Raw genomic sequence first — 22,441 nt, forward strand, 5'->3', positions numbered from 1 at the left:
AATTAACATACAGTATTCTGTGTCATGCTATTGACTTCACTGGAAAAAAATCAAAATAACAAAAAGCTGAAGATTATTCTCCTAAAATTGGTTCCTATTGCTTGACTTCTAAGAAAATAGTCTACTCCACACTGTATATTGGCCAGTCTCCACAGAATATTCTTTTCACTGTTCAAAACTATTGCAAGTGGAAAACCTGTAGCAGTTTAATCTTATCTATGATTACTTTATGTGCAGGCAAATGTTACAGGCATTCTAAAACATTAATGCTTACTAACAGCTAGAATTTTCTGATACATACTTGTTGGCTTTTTATCTGTCCAAATTTTTCATACAGTGTTAATTTTTTTTTCTGTAGATGTGTGTGCATGCATAATAGAGTGTTTCACAATGAAATGGCCATTGTGTTTAGGAACACTGAACTGTATCAGGAAATATACTGTACAATGAAAATGTGTCCATTTCCAGAAACAGGCTGGGTCATCTCAAAGATCAAAATTTAACTAGTGATAAAATCCACACAACTACATTGTATGGTAGGAAAACTCTGGACGGTTCCTTCAGTTACATTACACTACAGTTACACTAGTCTGCAGCACATTTGATTCAAATTTCTTTGAAAACAACAAAAAAAAATACTAAGCAAATACTTAAAGTACATTGTGGAATGGGCAATAAAATCCCTTTCCAATCTTCGGATAACCTGCAAAATCAAACCTAATCGCATGCTGTAATATTAACATTTTTTTAAATAATAAAAAAGACCTGAATGGGACTGGTTTCAAAACTGAATGGCTAGGGAAAACATACTGTTTTTAAACGCATAAATCATACTCTGGTGTTCTGATTGCAGACAGATATTTGATAGCCACAAGGGCTGTTAAGCACAGAGACACGTGGGTAAGGATCCTATGATATACCATCAGCCCCCAAGGCCACAGCATGAGAGAATCTTCTGCACAGTTATTTTCTTCTTACAATGACCTTTAACATTTGGTTAATTTTTAGAGTTTCTTGTGCAGTATCATTCAAGAGAGATGCCTATTAGTTCCCGAGCAGTCCATGGGCACAACAAATGAACAATAACTCGACTCTTAATTCATTTACAAATCCTTCCCACAGCAAAAATAAAATACAACAAATTCAGATGCTGTAAATCACAAAGAAAAAAGGGCTCTGCTCATTTAAAATGGAACCACTGTGCTGCAGGTCTTTTGGTCAATTAAACCCGAGTTATTTAAAAGGCTAATTACCACTGTCTGTCAAACAAATGTCTACAGTTTCTTTTGAGAAGTTTTTGCTTATTACTCATTGCAGATAAAGTAGATAAGTAAAATGTGCTAGGCACATGACGATGACCACATGCAATCCAGACTTTTGTTAACAATGAACAAAAAATATGGAAGGTGTTTGACTATAAGGCTCATTAATCAATATTATGAGTAAGAATCCCATACCTGACTAATTGGGAAGGCCAGAGAGAAAGGAGGTTTGATTCATGCACTGTAAACATGGCACAGCTACAAATGCTACTGCAAAAAAAGCAAAACTTCTGCTATTTTACAATCTTTGCTCTTAATCCCCATGAATTATAGAAGAAGCACTCACTGGCTGTAAGACACTTAATTACAGTACTTTAGGTGTTTTTAACTCCAGGATGAACTTGTCCTCATTGATCCTCATACTCATTGTCTTAGGGCTGATCTCAGACATTTCTTGGAACTAAACTTGTTTCTCCAGAAAGAGAAGGAAACATGACAGTTTTTAGCAAAATTTTAGCAAATTGCTCATTTGAGGGAACTGTTGTGTCTCCTGTGTAAGTGATTTTTTTATTTGCATTTCCTATAACTGACTTTAGCTATTTATGGAGGAAAAACTGACTGGAAAACTCATAGCTTTACATATTCAACATTAAAAAACTACCTAAGAGGTGGACTCTAGTTGTGTTCTAGTCTTCTAATGGGAACTAATATGTAGTAATTTTAAAATAAACTAACAGACAGGGACAAATGTAAAATAAACACGTGTGCAAAAAACAGTTACATACAGTAGTACCTCTAATCATTGTCTGAAATTCAGTATAGCTGTAGAGTGAAAAACTCCTTGTGCTGGAGATGACTCATTCACTGTCACTCAGTAGTAGTGTATGTGTCAAACACAGTAAAAGATGAAAAGAAATTATTCTAACTTTCTATTACCCTGGAAAATATGCCCTACAGTGATGCATACTCAACTGGAGATCATATTAGCAGTGCTACAGTTTTGCCATTTTCAGTTTAGTGGTTTTCATAAGACAGCTGTAATAATTTGTGAGGGATATTAATTGCACAACACTTTGGCACCAATACAGATGAGAATATTTACTGTAAATCATGTATTGAGGGTTTCAACTTGAGAATACTTTCTAAGTTCCTTTTGAGCCATTTTTTCTGGTAAAAAAGGGAAATAACGTCCTCATGTTTCAACACTAGAAAGAAAATGATCAATATTTATTGCAATCTTTAAAGCAGCCTTTTTTTATCAGTTTTGTACTCCAGCCATAAAGTGCAGGAGAACTACAGTGAGTTGAAAAACTATTCATACCCTTACACAATCTGATGCATGACAGCTTGAAATAGCAAATAATGTTTGTTGTAGACACAACCTACTCCACACAATCAAAGCAAAAAAAATATAAACAGATAATTAATGGTAAATGGAACAGTCGTGATGACAAAATAATTAAAATCCTTTATTGTGGAAACCCTGACTGGCGCACAAAAAATACTTAACTAGTCACACAATTAAGTGAGTGTCCCTTAGCTGTGTACAATAATGATTCAGAAGATTTCAGAATTAATACACCTGTCTCTGTAAGAATGTCCAGCAAGGAACTGAATTTTGAACAAAGATTCAGCCATAAGGACTAAGGATCTCTCAAAATAAAGTACAGAGCCACAGACCACGGGAATTTTATAAAGATTTCAAAGGAATATTGAGTATTCCTTTGAGCACGGTGAAACTGATCATTGAGAAATGGAAGATATGTCATACTGTACCAACTGGCCACTGTTTAAATCAGGCAGTCTGCAAGGCCAGCAGTGACTTTGATACTGTATTTCAATGACTGAAACAGGACAAAATGTCCATCAATCAAAACTGACTTGTATGGCATAATTGCAAGATGCCACTTAGTACTTGAAAAAAATCTCTGATACTGCATGGAGTTTGCATCAAAGTATTTGAAGCAAAATTTGTTTTGTGGTCAGTTGAGACAAAACTGGAACATTTTTGTCTAAAAGCAAAATGTTATGTCTAGTGCATTCACCAGTACGCCATCCCTGCTGTCAAGCATTGTGGTGGAGGCATTATGTTATTATGGGGCTGCTTCTCATCAGCAGGAACTGAAAAGCTTGTCACGACAGAGAGAAAAAATGGATGGAGCAAAGTACAGGCAAATACTAGGAGGAAACCTGTTTCAGTCTGCTAAAGACTTAACACTGGAGTGAAAATGCAGTTTCAGTACGATAATACTGAATAATTTGATCCAAAACACAAGGAGTGGAGTGGCCTAAAAATAAGAAAGTAAATTCCTTTGAGTCTTCCAAAGTCTGGACTTGAATCCTACTGAGAATTCAATTCAATTCAATTTATTTTATAAAGCACCTTTCACAACAAGGTTGCCCCAAGGCGCTTAACAAAGCAAGTGACCATACTGTACATGTTGTGAATACACAACTGAAAAGACCAGAAGACAACAGAGGAGAGGAACCAAAAACCCCTTAGTAAGGAGAAAAAAAAAACATTTAGGGGTCCAAGGTCAACTGGCTGCCCAGCCCCTTTGGTGAGAATTGGTGGAAACTTCTTGAAAACTGTTATATACAGTATATAAGCAAAGCCCAGGCAATTTGAAAGAGGCTGAGTAAATCTGCCAAGAAGAATGGGCACAAGGTGGATGGAGAATCTGCCAAGGTGGTGCAAAGTGGACAGAGAAGTACCCAAACAGACTTGCTCCTGAAAAGTGGTGTCAAAGGTTCTTCCACCAAAATATTCTGCTCACAGATTGAAAAATGAACTTTATTGCAAAGTATTCACGTTTGCTTTTTGCTGACATTTCCAGTACCTTTGTCATGCTCGTCATTGTGGAGCAGGGACAAGCCTGTATTTACAAGGTAGCCGGCCTTCTCTTATTCAGCACTGGTTACCATGGTAATTAAGCGACAGGAGTCTTATACCACCTGGAGACAATTACCCAACTGCCTGCCTCAGGTGGTTCAAGACTACATACCTATGGTCTGGCAGTGCTTGGGATCACGGTCATATAGTTCGCTTGGTCTTTATCTTTGTCCTGAGTTCTGAGTTCTTGCTGTGCTTGCTTCCTGAACTCTGGACCCTGCTTCACCCTGTCCTTGTTCAGTTGACCCTCTTGTGGTGCTTTGTACTGTGTCACTTGGTTTTGAACTTTGCTTGTTCCTGTTTACGGCTCTGGACTGTGCTTGGCTGTGCTTGGCTTCGCTGCCCCTGTCTGTCTCCACTGCAGGCTGCCAACACCATGCTGCTCACGCAAGCTGCTGTGTGCCTGTGTTTCGCTGCTTCTCTGCTCTTGGCTTTTTTTCACAAAATACATACTGTATCACTGCTTCACCGCCTCCAGCAGCAACACACTGCAACCTTATCTTACTCTTAGAAATCTTCAGCTTCAGCATTCTGGCTTTGAAAAAATTATTCTGTTTATTGCTGTGTAAGCATTATTTTCTAATTGTACAAAATGGGACACCATAGAAAGGATCTCAATACTCTTGCAAGAGAGCACATGCACAAGATGTTTCAGTGCTGCAGTGGAAATATTTACATTATGAAAGTGAGGATGAAGAGTGAGAAACAAAGTGGATGAATTTGCATTTGAATTTACATCCAGATACAAAACAAACTTATCGTGGTTAAAATTGAAAGAGCCATGTACACTATGGCTTAAAATCACATTTCTGAAAAGGCTGCTGAGACCCTCTTGCAACCCCACTGCACTGTTGTCTCCTCACAGGACAAATGTCACGACTCTGAGATAAATGTTGTAAGAATATGGATTTGCTTCCTCTGTCTGCAGGTGTAAGAGGGAGAAGGGAAGACAAGACGCCTGGGAGCTAAACACTGCAGAAGCAGAACATCTGGTTCCTCCTCCAGCTGTAAGTTCTGCTCATCACACCCGCTCTGTCCATACGAGTCTGTCCACCTTTAAAGCATCAGAGCCAACTGACTTCATGGATAGTTTCAGAGTTTAAAGTTCAAAGGTTGTCCCATTGGGAAAAAAAATGACTCCACATTTTCTTAAACATCTTGCGTCTTAGTGTAAAGAACCGCTTGAATGGATTCAGCAATACAAATTAAAAAGATGAAAGTTTCTTTTTTTTTATTAAACCAAGGCTCAAGTCCAAACTCTCCTGCCAAACTCAAAATTCAAACCCAGTTCTTCATAGCAGACTTCCACTAGGTTGATGCAAAAAAGCTTCAAGGAAATTTAGTTATTACACAGTTGGAAATTGAAGACAGGTTCGTTGATAGACGTTTGATTTAATCCAGGCCATTGCATTATACAGTTAGCACAGTTCATTTGGTGTACTATAGCAGAGGGTTTTGAAAAGCCACATATGACATCTGCATTGACTCTCCCGTTGCTCCATGTAAACATTATTTTTAAGGAGTTGGATAAATAATGTTTTAGATACAATAGGAATGACCTAGATAGACGTACTGTATACACATTTATCCTCTAATTAAAAGGTGTTACCTGCAATTTACTGAATCGTCAACTATCAATAGAAAAAAAAAGACCTCATCATAAATTTTCTTTTAGTGCACGTGAGGATAGTACTCCCAGAATTAATTATAATAAATGAATATATTTATTATACATATAATAGCCAACATTAGATACTCAGTGCATGATGAGAACAGTCATCAGTGATCAGATCAAAGAAGTCACAATGTAAATAATAAAAAGCACTTATGTTTTATATGCCTTATTTAAAAAAGTACACACAACCATATTCCCAGACTCAAAATCTTAAATTAGCATGTTTTATTAAAAATCCCCCCTAAAAATTTTTCAAATAAACCCTAATATATTTTTCCATGTACTTCTGTCTATACCAATTTATTGACACTTATGCTGAAGGTTTCTGTTCTGCAGATTTAAAATGCCCAAGAAATGAGTGTATAGAGTTGAAAAGCAGGTTTAAAAGTCTTGTCAGCCTACTGTTTCTCCAATTAGAGTTTTAAAGAAGTCTCTTGCTACTCCTTTCAAGTTTCAAGTGGTTTTATGATCACAAGCTTTGCTGTAAAATATTTTGGGATCCTATCTGTGATGAGAGGTGCTGTATACGGAGACATTATTGTTAATACATTTGGAGGCCTTTAATGACATGCCATGAGTTGGTGTCCCACTGGACTCCTGGAACATGAGGCGGAGTGGGGGAGGGATGAGAAACAGTGTTGTGGCTGGGGCAGCTCTGTTGTCACATGCACATTTCTTTCTGCAGCTGTACTTGGAAGCTCGGTCACTATGCCTTTGATCTCTAGTAATTAATAATGACTGTCTGTCTGATGTCATTGCAAAGATCCTGTCATTCTGAAGAGGAACTGGGGAGGAAAGGAGTGATGTCTGCAAATCACAGGGACAGGATTACCAGGGGCCATGGCCTTATATATATTGTATGTAATCCAGGTCTCCCTTTTGAGTAACAGATCTCTCTCTAACCATGCTACTATCAAAGTTGTGCAACTACAAAGGGTACAAGGAGGTTTTCTTGGGTCTGACATGGTAATTTGAACCCCAAAAGCAGGAAACATTTGATGTGATTTTGAAGCTTGAGTTTCAGTGTGGTGAATTTAAACACTCAACATTAAAACTTAAAATACCTATATCTTTATTGTCCTTATTCCAATCAATCAGAATAATCCATGGTGCTTAGCATACACCCTGTAACTAAATTTTGCTTGCCATTAACTTTCAGAGCACGAGTTAAATTCATGGCTGATTCACCATAAGGAAAACTCAAAGGAACTTTTCAGTTCAAACCTTAGGAAAACAATGATTATTCATTCAGAACCTTTACCATGTGATTCCTTATTGAAAACAGTGAGATTTATGTGCTATTTTTTAAACAGGAGGTGCTGCCAATGCAGAAGCTCTTTCCAGACTTAGCGTAAATCACTGCAGAGTTTTTAGCAGTGGTTACTGTGTTCTGATACTCTTACATTTGAATTCGTTTGGTTATACACCACCAAACCACCTTGGCCCTGCAAATAATGTTTAATCCCATTTAGTTCTTTCTTCGGGCAAAACCAAAGAGTCCCACAAAGTCTGCTGTTTAAAATAGAGTCATTTATCTCCATCCCATATTCCCATACCCATCTGCAAGAACCAGTGAAGCCCACTGGATTCTACATTGTGCAGAGTTGTGCAGAATGCAAGCCAGGAACCCTCACTGTGCTAGCAGGGGCTAATTCTATCAAGGCTTACAGTATTAGCCTTGCAGTGTTGCCATTGCTTATCATCGTGAGTGGTTTCTAATCCCAGCGTTCCTTCATTGTTCAAACACTATCACAAGCAATACCACTCCTGTCTTTGGACAACAACAAAGAATGCACAAAGAAAGATTTGTATTCCGATAAATAGCTCAGGGCCAAATTAAAAGTAAAGTACAACTCCCCTAGGATATTAATTGAGCTTTTTTCCCCTTTTTTTGGCAGTGCGGGTATTTGTTTTGTAATGTTAGCTGGTAGTGCCTCCCTAGGGTGTCAGCTGCGTGTGGTGGGGCAGGGAGGCAGTTGTACAACGTGCTGCTGCCCCTTCTGGCCTCCATTCTTTGCAGAGGGAAAAAAAGGGAGAAGAAATGCTTGTTTGGGAGGAAGCCAGGAGCTTATAAACTGGTCTTACGAGCCTCTTTGTGCTGGACTGCTGAACTGTTTGAGACAAGTCCATTAGAGCCAGACTACCAAATCACATCACCCGCTTATCGGACTCTGTAGCTAGCAAACATTTCTTCGTTAACAGTTCACGTCTACCATGAAATGCGTACACCGCATGCTGTTTAGCTGCAGCGTGAATGGACACAAAACAGGAAAATGTCGTATAGCTTCTTTCCAGAAGAAATCTCTTTGCACAAAAATGTATGTCATAGAGGAAAAAATGGCTGCTGGCCATAAGGTTTTACAGGATGAAAGTTACATTGAATTACAGTTCATTTATGATATTATACCTTTAATAAATGCGGGAGATATTTTGTTGCATAAATACAAGACTTGCTTCCCCCCCAAAAAAAAACCTGGGCCAGTTTGAAGCTTTAAATTTTTAAAGAAAGTGCTTAAGACAACATGGGGATCAGCAGAAACTAGGCCAGATTCGTTCCAGGTTTATTTGGCTTTGCCCTTGAGGAACATGGCTCATTTCCCCTCCCTTGTTAAAACTGTGGAACAGACTTGTTAAACAGCTCTGAAACTGTTAGGCCAGCCTCTTTGTTGACGGCTTCCAGTCCTCACAATCAATTTTGCCATTTCCAATACTGTTGTGAGTACAAACCCAACGTCATCACTTCTCCTGAATGGATTTAAGTCCTGATATACCAGCACAACCTGTTGGTGATCAACAGAAGACAGCAAATGTCAATGTTACATTAATACTGTACCTTGTAAGCCTTTTTTTGCTTATTACCTCACCAGTACTTCTGTTTTCTCTTGTTTAAAGCTCTGAGACAAATTAAGATCAGTTTCCTAAAACGATGCACTGCAGTCTGCTGTTAAGTGAAGTTCCTTCTGTTATATCTTTTAATAGAGAGGGATTGGGATATTACTTAAACAGCTAATTGTTTGTTTCCAACAATACATTTTTGTATTCTTTAAAATGGGAACCTGAAATCCCCATGCTCAGAGTTCAAACTGAGGAGGGACAGTAGTGGAAAGGGGATGCTGTTCCCCTTGTGAGACAAAGCAGCAGTGGTTACAAATAGATGTTTTCCCTTCTGAAAACTTCAGCAAAGCTACTCAAACTGAAGAATGCTCAGGGGAAGATAAAGTACAATAAATGTCAGCAAAAACTAAAGATAAAAAAGAAAAATGTTGATTGGATGAGTATTCATGTCAGTGAATTCCATATTTCATGGAAATCTCTTTGGCAGCAATTACAGCTACAAATTGTTATGCTTGGGTGAGCTTTCGGTCAGCTCAAACTCTTGGATTCTTCAGTCTGTCAGCAAGATGCAGCTTACTTCAGCTACTCGCCATATCATAACACAGATCTACTAGGATAGGTCTACCAACTTTGCACACTAGCTTGGTGCCATTTTGTATGCATTCTTCTTTGCAGATTTGCTCATGCTTAATCAGGTTGCCTGGGGATCGCTTATAGACAGCAGTTTTTAAGTCTTTCCACTGATTCTCAATAGGATTCAGGTCAGAACTTTGACTGGGTGCCTCAAGGACATTCACTTTCTTATTCTTAAGCTATTTCAGTGTAGCTCTGGCTTTGTGTTTTGAATCATTGTGCTGCTAAAAGGTGGATTTTTTTCCTCAGTTTTAAATCTTTAGCATATTGAAACAGGTTTTCCTATAGTATTTACCTGTACTGTGCCCTGTCCATATTTCCTTCAATCCTAGCAAGCTTTCCAGTCCCTGCTGAGGACAGGCATCCCTAATGTACACTACTGCCATACCTTGCCTGTGGGCATGGTGTTGAACTGGAGATGAGCAGTGTTGGATCTGCACTAAACCTAACAGTTTGCATTTAGGCCAAAATAACCCCAGCTTGGTTTCATCTGAACACAACACCCTTTGCCACATTTTCCACTCTGCCATACTGGTCAGATTTGTGGTATGACCGGAATATTGTTGACTGAGACACATTTTCTCCCATCTCAGACATTGAACTCACTGGCCTCACAGTGCCCTCCCTCCCCAGTCTCCTCCTTGCCCAGATGCTCAGTTTAGAGAGACAGCCTGATCAAGGCAGTGTGTGGGTGGGAAGATACTGTACACTCGTGAGACTGCTTCACCAAAAGGCTGGAATACATATGCAAACATAAGTTTGACATTTTGTCTTATTAATGCTCAGCGTCTTTATTAGCTTTAATTGTGTGGAGTAGGTTTGTGTACGTAACAAACATCAATTGCTCCTTCAAAGTTTCACGACTGCAAGCTTTCAAGCAATAGAAAGCGTCAGGGTATGAATACTTTTACAAGGCAGTGTAACAGATAAAAACAATTATTCATAAAAATACATGTAATAGTTTACTAACAGAACTGGCTCTTCAATAGGAGTAATTGTCATATTTAAAAAACAATATTTCTGTGATATAAAATACCACAGAATGAGACCTAGCTGGTGCTCTGTGCAAACGCCTTTAATACCCTAAAGAAAGGTTAGTACAGTCTAAAAGATAGGTTTTGCAGCTTTCCTCACTTGTTTTCCATGCTCTTTATATGTATTTGCCTTGTTTTGCAATACTTTCTTTACCTTACGTCTCAATGTTTTGGCATGCTTCCACAAAGGGCTCTGGGGACCTACAGTAGTTCAAGGTGGTATTGAATCAAGTGAACATGTATCCCAATTTCATCTCCCCTTGTAGACCAATCTCTCTTGGTTTCATAGCTCACAATGTAAGAAATTATTTTGATGTAATAGCAATGATGTGGCTCAAACCACAGCAAAAAGAGACTCATCCATTATAATTTATCTTTTTTTCTAATTTTCCATTTTTAAACTCAGGGTCCTTTGTTTTTTTTTACCCCTTCAAGCAGCTAATTTATATGGTAATGAGCAGATAACAATCAATGAATTTCATGCTTGCCTGACCCCAATCAATACAATATTGCCTTAGCAGACGAATGAAATTAATTTATTAAATGAAGCCTCTAAGATGGAGCTTAATACAGAAATGAAGCCAGTAAGTGCCTTTGTGCCGGGGTGGTGACTTAAAAGACACAACAATACCTGTGTCTTCCTGACATTTTGATTTTCCACCTTTTCTCATCAGTTTGCATTTGGCTTCAAGAAAAAAAATTTTTTTTTGAATTAGATATAACATTGTTTGAATCATCTCTTGCAAACTGATGTAAATTTATTTTGTATAACTGCATGGAAAGATTTCTGCATTATTCAGATTATCCACTCTGCAGGAGGTTTAGAATGATTCTAACTGATGTGAGCAGCACTTAAAATTGAAAACCATCTGCTGGACTCTCTATTGATGAATTACCTAAGGGTAAAGAAAATAATGATACTGTTTTATTAAGAACATGCATTTCTCACTTGATTGTAAAGCTCTATTAACACAGTTACTACATAGAAGTTCTAACTCTTCTAACAACAATCTGAATAATCCATCAACACTATTGCTGCTCTAGAATTTTGATCAGAATTTTTTTTCCAGATTTTGTATGTTCAATTTTCATGGAAGTACAATAGTTTGTATTCCAAACATTACAGACATTCCTATGCTGCGCTTATCTGTACTGCTCTCTTTCCAGTGTTTAGAGATGGTCTTCCTGAATGTTTTATACAATATTAATGTTCTGGCTGGGTTTTGTATCTTTTGTTTTTAACATCCCTTTTTTTAGCTTCTTTTTTCCTCTTTCAAACTGTTTGCTAATCAAGTTAAAAAAAAACCTTAACTGTGCTTCAAAACCTTATATCCTATCTCTCCCCAAGTACATTTAGTGAAGAACACGAGTTCTGCCCATTATTCGTCAAGTGTGACTCAAGAGCAATTTCATACCACTCACGAAAAGAAACAGAAGACTTGAAAACAGTTTTCAGCCTGCTCCCAAAGGCAGAAGCGTAAAAGAAGTGCTCTCTTCTGAAAAGCAATCAACAGTACTCTTCCTGCCTCTACTGCTACACTTCACATAATGTTTCTCCTTTTCATTGCAAACCTCAGATCCTTTCATTCATTCACTGTCCATGCTTAAAAACAAATAAGGCTGAACTATTAAAATTCATTAAAACCACACTTTCACTTATGGCTTACCATAAGCAACAGTGGTATGGAATCAGATTCTTTCTGATCTACAGCAGTTTAAATAATAAGAATAATCTTTATTTTAGAGGAATATGTTTTATTTTACATGAATAATCTTTACTTTATGTGGTACCTTTCTCGGGATACACCATCCTTAGTCACCACTCCCTAGGAGTGCAAAAGGCAAGTAGGGAATTACTAGCTCACTGATGTAGTTAGGAGCCAAACTGTGCAGCCCTTAAAGGTGAGGCATTGTGGATTATATTCTGAAATCCACAGGAAGTCACAAGATACATATTAAATCTAACAATTAATTTTAGATTGAATAAACTGAATTAGACCATAGACTCTTCATGAGCAGTGATCTTAAATGGACTAAAGTGATGGGGAGCTATGGAAAAAGGGTTTCTAGGATTACTTTTGCTTCTTCAGTTACCTTCCCAAAATCTATAGGATTATTGTTATGATTATTATTAATCCAACTAGAGGATTGTTGGAGTTGCTTCAAAGAAAATAAATACACATAGCAGCCCAGAGTACTACCAGCTACATTCAAATTGAACTAATTTCATTTCATGGAGCAAAGTGGTGTGTTCTGGGGACATGTAAATGAGACTCGTCTAGTTTTTTTTTCTGAAGACACCAATCTCAAATTCCATCAAAGATGGAATTGCAAAGCATAATAGAATTCTCAAATCCAACTGGCTGAGGTGTACTGAGAGAAGAACTTAAAATAGATTAGGAAAGCCAATCTGAATTTCACTTGATGTTACGAAACCTCATAGCATACTTACAGTATGGCTGTGAGTAGTCATCAGAAATATCAGGTCAAAACAAATGGCTAGATTTGAAATGCCCAGCTCAGGTACTGTATGTGCAGATAGGCCACTAACAGTATGAAATATGAGTGCTAAGGTGCTAAGTAAAGCCAAAACAATTTATACCAAAAGTAGTGCAGTGTGGAGAATCAAAATTAACAGTACAATCTCCTAAAGTCAAACTCATTGTCAAACTCAACTCTGACCTGGAGGCTTGTATACAAGCATACTGCTGGAGACAAGTAGGAAAGGAGATTCAGTGTCATGCATTCAAAGGATTTAAAAACTGGTACGGATGAAGATTTCAGAGTCATAATCTACCGAACATACAGTGTATCTCTTAACAAAAGTATCTAGGGGCTGGAACTTGATTTAGCAAAAAGATGCAATTCTGATGTTGTCAAGTTTCAGGTTAACATAAAATGTCCAGATATTTCTCAGCAATATATTAACAGCATTAATACTAAGGCTTATCGGTCCAGGAGTGAGTATTAAATGATCTTAATTTAACAGCACTTCCTGAATCAGAATTACACAATGCAAAACTAACAATACAATGATAAGAAGACCAAGCAATTAATTTTAATCAATTAGCTAAACATTTGCTATACTGTACTAATACAGTAGGTAGCAAACACACTTTGGTGGAGTTAGCAGCAGGTGCACAAAGCTTAACAGCATATAGTAATAAGAGCAGGACAGATTGTAAACTGAAATTTTTTCTTCTGTGAATCACAGAAATGTTCCACTACAACACCTACTAAAAGGTGTATTAATTGCTGTACATGGAATGTCAAAACACAGTTCAGATCTGTTTGGATCTCTATCCAGAGTTATTCCCCCATTTATTCAATGATACCCAGCTGATGACAGGAATTTCTCTCTCTCCAGGTTATGGAGAGAGAGAAAACAAAGGTTTTCCCCTGTAGGCAGATCTGAAATTAGGACAATAAATCCGAGCCTCTTTTCTGCAGGTTCCAGATGTACGTAACTTGTATTGACTTGGGCCTGAAAGAAAAAAATGCAATCTCTAAGCAGCAAGCCTTGACTTCTACTTTCCCAGATATGGTGCCTAAAGTGCAGGAACTGCAGGTATACAAGTGCAAAAAGACTAGCATCCAAACGTGGACTGTGAAACTAGGAGGCTCTGATTGAAGTAAATCTGTAATGGTTTCCCATAGGAATGTTCAGTGATAAATCTGAAATCTCAAAGAACATCCTTAAAATGAAATTTCCCCAGGCTCAAAGATGAAACTTTCTGTAATATACCCTGAATATTATATGCTTTATATCATATCTTAGTATTTCTCTGACTTCACAAAAGGCAGCCTGAAGTTACGGGTTCGAGCAGAAGTGAGCAAAACCACCCTTTTCGTCAAAAGATGAGATTGTGCCTCATATGCGGCAAATCCAAAGCCAAATTCATATTCAGGAGAATATGTCATGTCATTGTCATTTTCCCAATTTCTCCGCCATTCATTTTAAGCAAGACTGCTGCCCAATCTGCATGAAATATAGCCAGGGGAATCGACAGGCACCCTGTTGGTTGTCGCTAGGAAACCGAATAATCACTGGGAGCCGAAGCTGTTTGTTCTGCTGGCGGTGGGATGGCGAGCTGAGTGGTGCGGGCTGGCTGGAGTTAGACATACTGGAATGAAACAAAGAGGCTGTATTTGCGTGTGCATTGGCGTCTCGGGGGGCTGGATGTCATACAGGCAGTCAAGACAGTTGTGGGGGGCGATGGAAGGTAGGACATGCCTTTGTCTCTGAAGTTGTTTCTTTTTCCTGCCTGGTTTGCCGCAAGACATGGGAAGGTTGAGTTTTTCCTCCCGTCTGTCTTCTTTCTACTTGGTTTTCTCATGCTCTTACTCTCACTGCTAACAATGCAGCGCTCCACGTACTGCCAGTGTATCTAGCTGCAGAGGTAGAGACACTCCCAGATACTCCTCTAAACACCCAACCAACCATCCACCAATCTGGCCTAGAGGGCAGGCAGCGCGTTTCGAGTCCATCTTCATGCCAATACGTGCCTTTTACTGACTCCGTTTTATAACATCTCTCAGACGTGCTGCAATCTTCTTTGTTCATGGTTAGCTCAAAATGCTCTTTCTGACGAAGAGCTGACTCTCAAAAAATTTTTATTCATTTTTTTCCGGGGAGCTCTCCCTAGGAGAGTTTGGATGTCTGAATTTTGAATCTGAAAGAGGTGCTTTTTTCCTTGAGCAAGGTTATTGCCCCTTGGTGGTGGGGGGTTAGGGTTAGGGTTAATAAAGGAACGATGCAAAACCAAATCACAGATTTTAAACACAAAAAAATATTTTTTTCTCAGAATGACTTCTCTTAATATACTTAATATTTCATATATTTAAGGGGAAGGAGGCAGAGCTGGGAAGTATGGAGATACAATTTTGATGGGAGGTTCTGAGCAATGAGAAATATTAGTGCAAGCCTCACTCTGGAAGGAGACTGCGGAATGACAGACTAATTTCACACAAGCTCTCCTCTCAGACACAACTGACGTCAATTTAACTGTAATTAACTGTAACTGTTACAAACTGAATCAACTACTGTTGTGAGAGCAGAATCTCATATTCCTGGATTTAGTCATGCATGCAGTTCAACACATTTCTGGTCTTACAAATGGGAGTCCCTTCCTTAACCCCTGAAGAATCTAAATAAGGCACTGGAGACTACTGCAGGTATGTATAGTGTGTGGATTTTTCCTCCACCTTTGCAATGAAGAAATTATTGTGAATTAAAACCATTTAGGCGCTTAAATACCATCATTTTATACTTTGTTATTTTATGTTCTGTATAGCAGCTAAAGCATTAACATTTGTGCTACCAATTACAGTACAATAAACCCTCAGTTTAACAGACTTATGGGGGGAAGGAATGTCTATGATTGGTAAATGTCTGTTAAATCACATGTGATGTTTTATATATTATATGAAAAATATGTATAATATCCTGCACAGTATACAGTATACAGCATGTTTCCTGATGCTTCCTTGATCTTTAGACTTCTTTTTTAACAATCATTATCAATGGTTAATGAAAATTGCTCCTGTGCCTTTTTTATCATAAATATACAAGGCCTTTATTTCATACGTCATTAAAAAAAGCTGATTTAAAATTTTCTAAAGTATAAGAAACACAAAAAATGCCTACTGGCAGCAATGGACCTATCCTTATAGGACACCATTGATATTCCTGAATTTTAAACCTACAGTATGTTGTGTTTTTATTATTTGTGCATTCCGGTTTTTATGGGGAAAGTCCAACATTTTACAGACAAAACTCCCCTTTAGCAGATTTTGTCCATTAAGTCTGAAATCCAATAAACGAAGGGTTTACTGTAAAATGATCGCTGGTGCCCATTTGAACTCAGACTGAGGTTTCTTTACAGTTCTGTGATTAGTGGATTTTGGAGAGCAATGGAAATAAAACAGTTGACTTCCAAAACCAAACTACATCTTTGAGGAAACTTTCTCTTTCTAAATGTATAAACGATCACCTTAAGGATAGTTACACAGTTCAGCAAACAGGGTAAACTGTGCTATAGTTTTGTGAGCTATTTAAATACTTGAAAATGAGGTGTCATTGAAAAACCATGTACTGTATGCAAATATGAGACATTATTTATCAGAAAAAGAGAGACCTGTATACAGTATATGGTGAATTGTTTTCCATTTTATGCATGTGGAGGGTTGAATAACTAGCACTGGAGGCAGGTCATCCTTATTCTGTGGGCAGGCCAGACTCTCAGTTCAGTTCAGCTCCTACAGTAAGTGATTTGGTTGAGGCTCTGTTTTATGAGATTCAGGTAGCAGAGTTATTTGCACTGTGTTGCTATTCCCTCTTCAGTTCATTTGGACTGCCTTTACATGGAGAGTAGAGATTAACACTGGCTGTATTATTCTCTCCACTGACCTGACCCAGACCTTTCTCGTGATCACAGTGTTCGCCGTCACTGGGGAACTGAACTGATGAATTGTCTTCAACACACCAGAGTTAAGTAGCACCGCAGTCTTGTTATGCTTGCTTTAAAAAGCAGTAAAAGCAAACCCTCCCGCTGTGCTTCTTTTAACAGACAGCCCTTTTACATTGAAAAGAAGCCCAGTCCCCTCACTTTCATGCAGTTGTTAGCAAAACACAACAGACAAAATACAGTACTTGTAAGTGTATGTCACGTGCACCTACTAAACCACTACTGCTAAAATATTTATCACTAAATTAAAAGACTAATAAAATGGCATAATTCTACCCTGCAATCCAATATTTTGCTAAGTGATAAAAGGAAACAAAATTATATAAGACCTCCCTTTTTAGTAAAACATGATTGGATAGTGCACAGAAATATAAGGAATATATATTACAGTATAAATTAGCAAATAGATGTATATACTGTACTGTATACAGTATAACAAAGAGATTATTTCCTATTCTTTGGTAGATTCATCCAAAAGTGATGGGAATTAATGGCTCATCAGTGGTGAGAAGGGATGCTGTAATGGAGGGACATCCCAGCAGTGTCTGTTTCACTGTTTATCTGCTCCTCTTGGTTGTTCAGAGACAGAAGCCCAGGTGTCACAAACAGCACCCTCCTCGTCACACACTCTCACATCCCAGCCAACACTGCAGCACAGAGGCAGCACAGAACGGTTGGAATGACCAAACAGATGCTTCAATTTTCTTTCTTTTTGCAGCAGCTTTTAGAGGCAGAGTTTTCGGTGTTCAAAAGCAAGAAATGATTTTTCTTACCTGGTGGACTATTAAGAAAACCTCACCTCTAGATTTGCTGCACTGTTTCAGAATGGACAGTTAATTAATATTTCTCAATATTATTATATTCTATTTCTATTTAACACTTCTTTTTCATATTCACTTTTTTGGAGTGCCTTATTTAAGACATAAGAAGGTTTTGGTTGGAAGTCCTAAGCTGATGAACCTCTTGTTGTGTATATTACAGACACCAGTTGAAGTCCTTTATAGTACAGTACATTGGTTTTTGATATATTTAAAACCCAAAAAGCATTATTTTAATTGTCGTATTAGTGATAATGCTTTCTTTCAGGAGGCAAATACAACTGCAGATAATCCAAGCAGTGCTGCTACTATACACTAGTTTGCTATATCTGAAGCAGCACTGCTATACTAAGATCTGAGCATCTGGTCTTACTGCAATTCCATCAAGCACTCTTATTTCTATTAGCAAGTGGATTGCATTTGACATTGCATGATATGACTTGTACAAAAAAACACAAAGCTTCATATATCTATAATGACCTATCTAATAGCTCTTGGAGATTGCTTGTGTGCTGTATGCATGCACTGTGCACACTGTGCAGCTATGTTTTTGAGAAGACAGTTGAATTAAGGGAAGGTTAAATGCATCTGAGGAAATAGAAAGGTAATCGTTATGCACATCTGTTTCCCTGGTGACAATATACTGAACATGTTTAATTTCCTGTCCCAGCAACGACGAAATCAGACTTGGTTAAGATATTTAACCCTTTTTCTTCTGGAATTTGAAGAACACAGACCGGGTATGTCTCTTAAAAGCTTACTGGAAAGCATTCTTTCCACTCTTTGCTGCTATCATGGGTTTAATGTGGATATGAAACAAGTAAGGGAACAAAGCAGAAAAGAGGTTGGAAGAACAGCATGTAAGAATAATTGACATAGAAAAAAAGGAAAAAATGGCCAAACAAATTATTGCATTTTCCAAGGACAGATGGGATCCAGGTATCTTCATATATATAACACATACTGGTGTCCAAGAGCAGGTCAGAAAGACACCGGAGCTCCCGACAGAACAGAGTAATGGGGTGTGGAGTCCAGCTCCATTCTCAATACACTAGTCCTGAAAGGGATGATTTTACATAGTCCATGAGACCTAGCCTCTGTGTCTTGAAAGAAAATAATTGCATGGAGAAAATACAGTATGTGAAGTCCACAAGGAAAGGCGCAAGGCCAGAAATGAACTCGGCACCCTTGAGCTGTGAGGTTCTAACCATCACAACACTACACCTCCCACATTAGTCATTAGAGTGACTAGTGAGCAGGAAGGGCTGCTTCACGTCACAATTCTCATGAACTCTCAACATGTGTACTATACAGTACTTTCACAAAGTTCACAATGTTGTGTTTAACTTGGAATTTGTAAAATGTAAAAACAAAATATTGTTGTGATACCGTCAATTAACTTATTTTGTTATCGAGATATAATAACCAGTCTGAGAAATTGGGACTCCAGTTCCCCTTTAATTTAATACCCAGCATTTTCAGCCAGCCAAACCAATTTTCAGATACCTGTATATTTAATTTAAAAGGTCCATTTTGGCCTCAGCCAACCTAAGCATATGCCTGACAAATAGTATTGGCCAAGACTAGCAAAGCTGCTTTAAAAGAAAGGATCTGTCCCTGCCTCTGAATAACATCTTCATCACCTAGATTAGCAGCTGGCAACAAAGAAAAACAAAACAAAGCACATTTCCTCCAGCATTCTAATATACTGGCTTTCCTAAGTGTTTACTCTAGGTTGACAAACATGAATCATAATGACTTTGAGATGGAGTTAACATATAATTTTAAGACCCTAAAACAAAAAAAGAGGCAATGACATTAAGTGAAAGGGGAAACTGAAAACTTCTAGAGAGGACACAGACTTTCTTGTTTGTGAAAGCAGTTGAAAGCTTTGTAGGAGAACATGTGCTTCTTTCTAGACCTATGTTGAAGTGACAGAAGTGACACCAGACTAGACATGTGTGATAACGGTTATGGCTTTAATCTCATGGAAAAACAAACAATCATGGGCATACTAGAACAAAACTAGAATGCTACAGCACAATGAATGAGAGGGAGTTTTACTAAAAGTAGAGTCAACAGAGGTAACCATTCCAAGGCATGCGTACAATTTTCAGCAAAGTATTTTGTAAAATGCTGTTTCGGTGTACTTTATATTATTAATGCAACCTTTGGGTCAAAAAACAAAAAAAGTCATCTCCTAATTTATATTATTAAGTGCAAATCTCAATCTCTGTTGATTCAGTATTTGAATTAATGAAACGAACCTGCATATTTTAATGAAATCTCTTAAATCTTGAAAACGTGACATTTTCAGGCCCCACTCAAAACTCAAAGCAACATTTGTGTGAGAGAGGTAATTGGAGGTCAGACCACTCCTGCCTTATAAAATGTATAAAAGGCATCTGTGGTGCTCAATACAGTACTCAGAGGGCCATTTTGCACCTGGTTTTGCAGGTCAAATAACATGCTGCTAACAAACTCTTTAGGTGAGGTTCTAACCAATTCAAGTCAGCAATCTGACACAAGGATTTGATAAATAACTTAAAGTCTAGAAGAAGCAATGTTAACCACCTATTATTTTTCAAGGAGAGCAAAGCAGGACATTTTAATTCTCTGTGGTAAGCAGGCATACAAATGAAAACACTTCAGCATTAAATATATTTTAACTACCCTAGGCATGACTAATTATGTAGGAACGTAACAGCAGAATCAACTTAATTATGGCTTGATTGACTGACATACTGTACCTGAAGCGAAGAAGACAGCACAGTCATGACACGATCCACCCAGTAATAGGCAGAACAGAGCTACAGTATATTAACTTTACACAATTTAACAGCTGGGTGCCTAAAAAGCATTTCAGATGTATGAATGAGGGCTTTTATATTGCCCCTGTGTCATCGGCAATTGTTGCTTTATAGAAAGAATGTGCCATTAAATCAGAACAACTAATTTAATAGTCTCCATTAACTGTAGCCAAGAATACTCTGAGCTCTTATGGGCTCTTTTTTTGTCTAAGATGCATTTGTCTATTCTGGTGCTGACAGTTTTTAATCCAGTATTCTATCCATGTTCATATAACAGGATTATTTTTAATGTCTTTTAAAGGTCTTTAACAGGAACTTTACCAGCTTTTCTAACTTATTTTACAATAATGATTTCCTTGAATAAGGTTAAAAAAAACTCTTGTCATAACTTCTTTAAACACTATACAATACAGCATGATGTATCAACATACATAATCTTTTAAACACATGGCATCACAGGCACACAAGTATTTATTCTCTTAACTAGACAGTTTCAGCTGATAGTTAAAAGTTGAATTCCAGGCAGAGAGAGGTCAGGTTAAGATGAAGAAATACACCACAAACGACTTCAGAGTTCAGAAGGACTTTCTGCACATGTAGCTCATTATCAGTGGTCTTAGCATGTTTATATTAAATTTTTATTTTGCTATATGGTTGTTACACATGTTGTTTTACTGTAGTGTTTATGAAGTAGTTCTGAAAGGTTATGAAGGTGATGTTAGCCTTGTGCAAGCATAGCATTAACTAAAATCTTCTGTTGGAGGCAAACAAGTCAGTTTCTTCAGTTATAAAAAGGGGATTTAAAAATAATGATTCCTGTTTTGATGAACTACCCATTGAGAGTGACTAATAAAAGCCTCTAACAGCCCACTGGAAACAGCTAAGATGTGGCTAACTGACAGTTGGTGGTTGGCCTTTTCAGGACACAGGGAAAAGATCAAACTTTATGCACTCTTGCTTCCTGTCCAGGCCAGCAGAGAGAGTTACGTCCATCTGGGCAGCGCCTGCATGGGTGGGGGTGGGAAGGCTCTTTGATGTGGTCTGGTTTTTGTCCTATTGAATAAGCATCATTCTCTTTAATAATGCTGCTCCACCTTCACAGAAATAGTTGCTTGGTCACTTGTTGACAGCTTGATCCATCCTTCAGCAGGATGCATTATGCCTGACTTCTGTTTGTTAATTTAACTTAGGCCTATTTCAACCATTCTAATTCTGTCTGTAATAGCCACATCATGGGTATGTTTTATTTTATTTTAGATCTCTAAATGTATAGTACTGTGCATTTTTTTTGTAATTTTTGTGTATGAATGTACTTTTGTAACAAATGAGGCAAGTCTACAAGTTTGTATGTTTAGTGTAATGTAATGCTGGTGTAGGAGTACTGAATGTTTGCAAAATCATGGCAATTTTCTTATGCACTTGGCAGTTTCTAATTTTTTTTATTAAGGCAATCTCTCAAGACTCCCAGTCCTCTTAAACAAGAACAGGAGTCTTTCAGAGTAGGAGTTTTATAGTACACTTATTATCAGAGTGACAAAAATTCGTTTCTCAGAATTGCTTCTCATTTTATAGCAGGCTGCTCTACCTTTAGAATGGCATTACATCATATTATTATTATTACAAGAGGCCTTTCTCGGCAGCAGTGATTGTTTGACCTATTCAAACCCTCATCAAACCCAGCTTGAGCTTAGAAGACATTTCCTCTTGAAAAGGTCAATCATTCGTAAGATTGTGGTAGTCTTGGCTGCATCTGCCAGTGCATTTTTGCTGGGAGATGACATCACCTGCAAGGGACAGTTTGTGATTGCCGGTGAGGGCTCATGCTCACTGCTCTGTGGAACCCCGCTGTGGCTTCATAGGCAACATAATGATCCAAGCAACAGCATCAATTTAGCAGCTATAGTTCTGATCCAAAAGCAACCGCTGTTTCATGTCAGACGGCCAGCTTTCTAAACTGCTGCCATAGAAAGCATACTACGGCTGGAGATCAATTTACTGTTTTTGCTGAATACGA

The 22,441-nt window shown here is 37.9% G+C and overlaps 1 protein-coding gene across 4 annotated transcripts in view; it reads left to right on the plus strand.

Annotated features, from left to right (window-relative positions):
* Positions 1 to 22,441, plus strand: part of phc2a (polyhomeotic homolog 2a (Drosophila)) — a 90,142-nt gene that overhangs the window by 7,780 nt on the left and 59,921 nt on the right. For 3 of the 4 annotated variants that reach the window (XM_015337127.2, XM_015337131.2, XM_015337128.2), the window contains exon 2: positions 5,084 to 5,162. The gene's annotated coding sequence lies outside the window, so the exon portion shown is untranslated. Of the gene's footprint in view, positions 1 to 5,083; positions 5,163 to 14,485; positions 14,556 to 22,441 lie in introns of those variants that run through there. The other variant, XM_015337130.2, reaches the window with a different exon arrangement.

This window comes from Lepisosteus oculatus, chromosome 25 (assembly GCF_040954835.1).
Source record: "Lepisosteus oculatus isolate fLepOcu1 chromosome 25, fLepOcu1.hap2, whole genome shotgun sequence".
In the NCBI taxonomy this organism is placed as follows: Eukaryota; Metazoa; Chordata; class Actinopteri; order Semionotiformes; family Lepisosteidae; genus Lepisosteus; species Lepisosteus oculatus.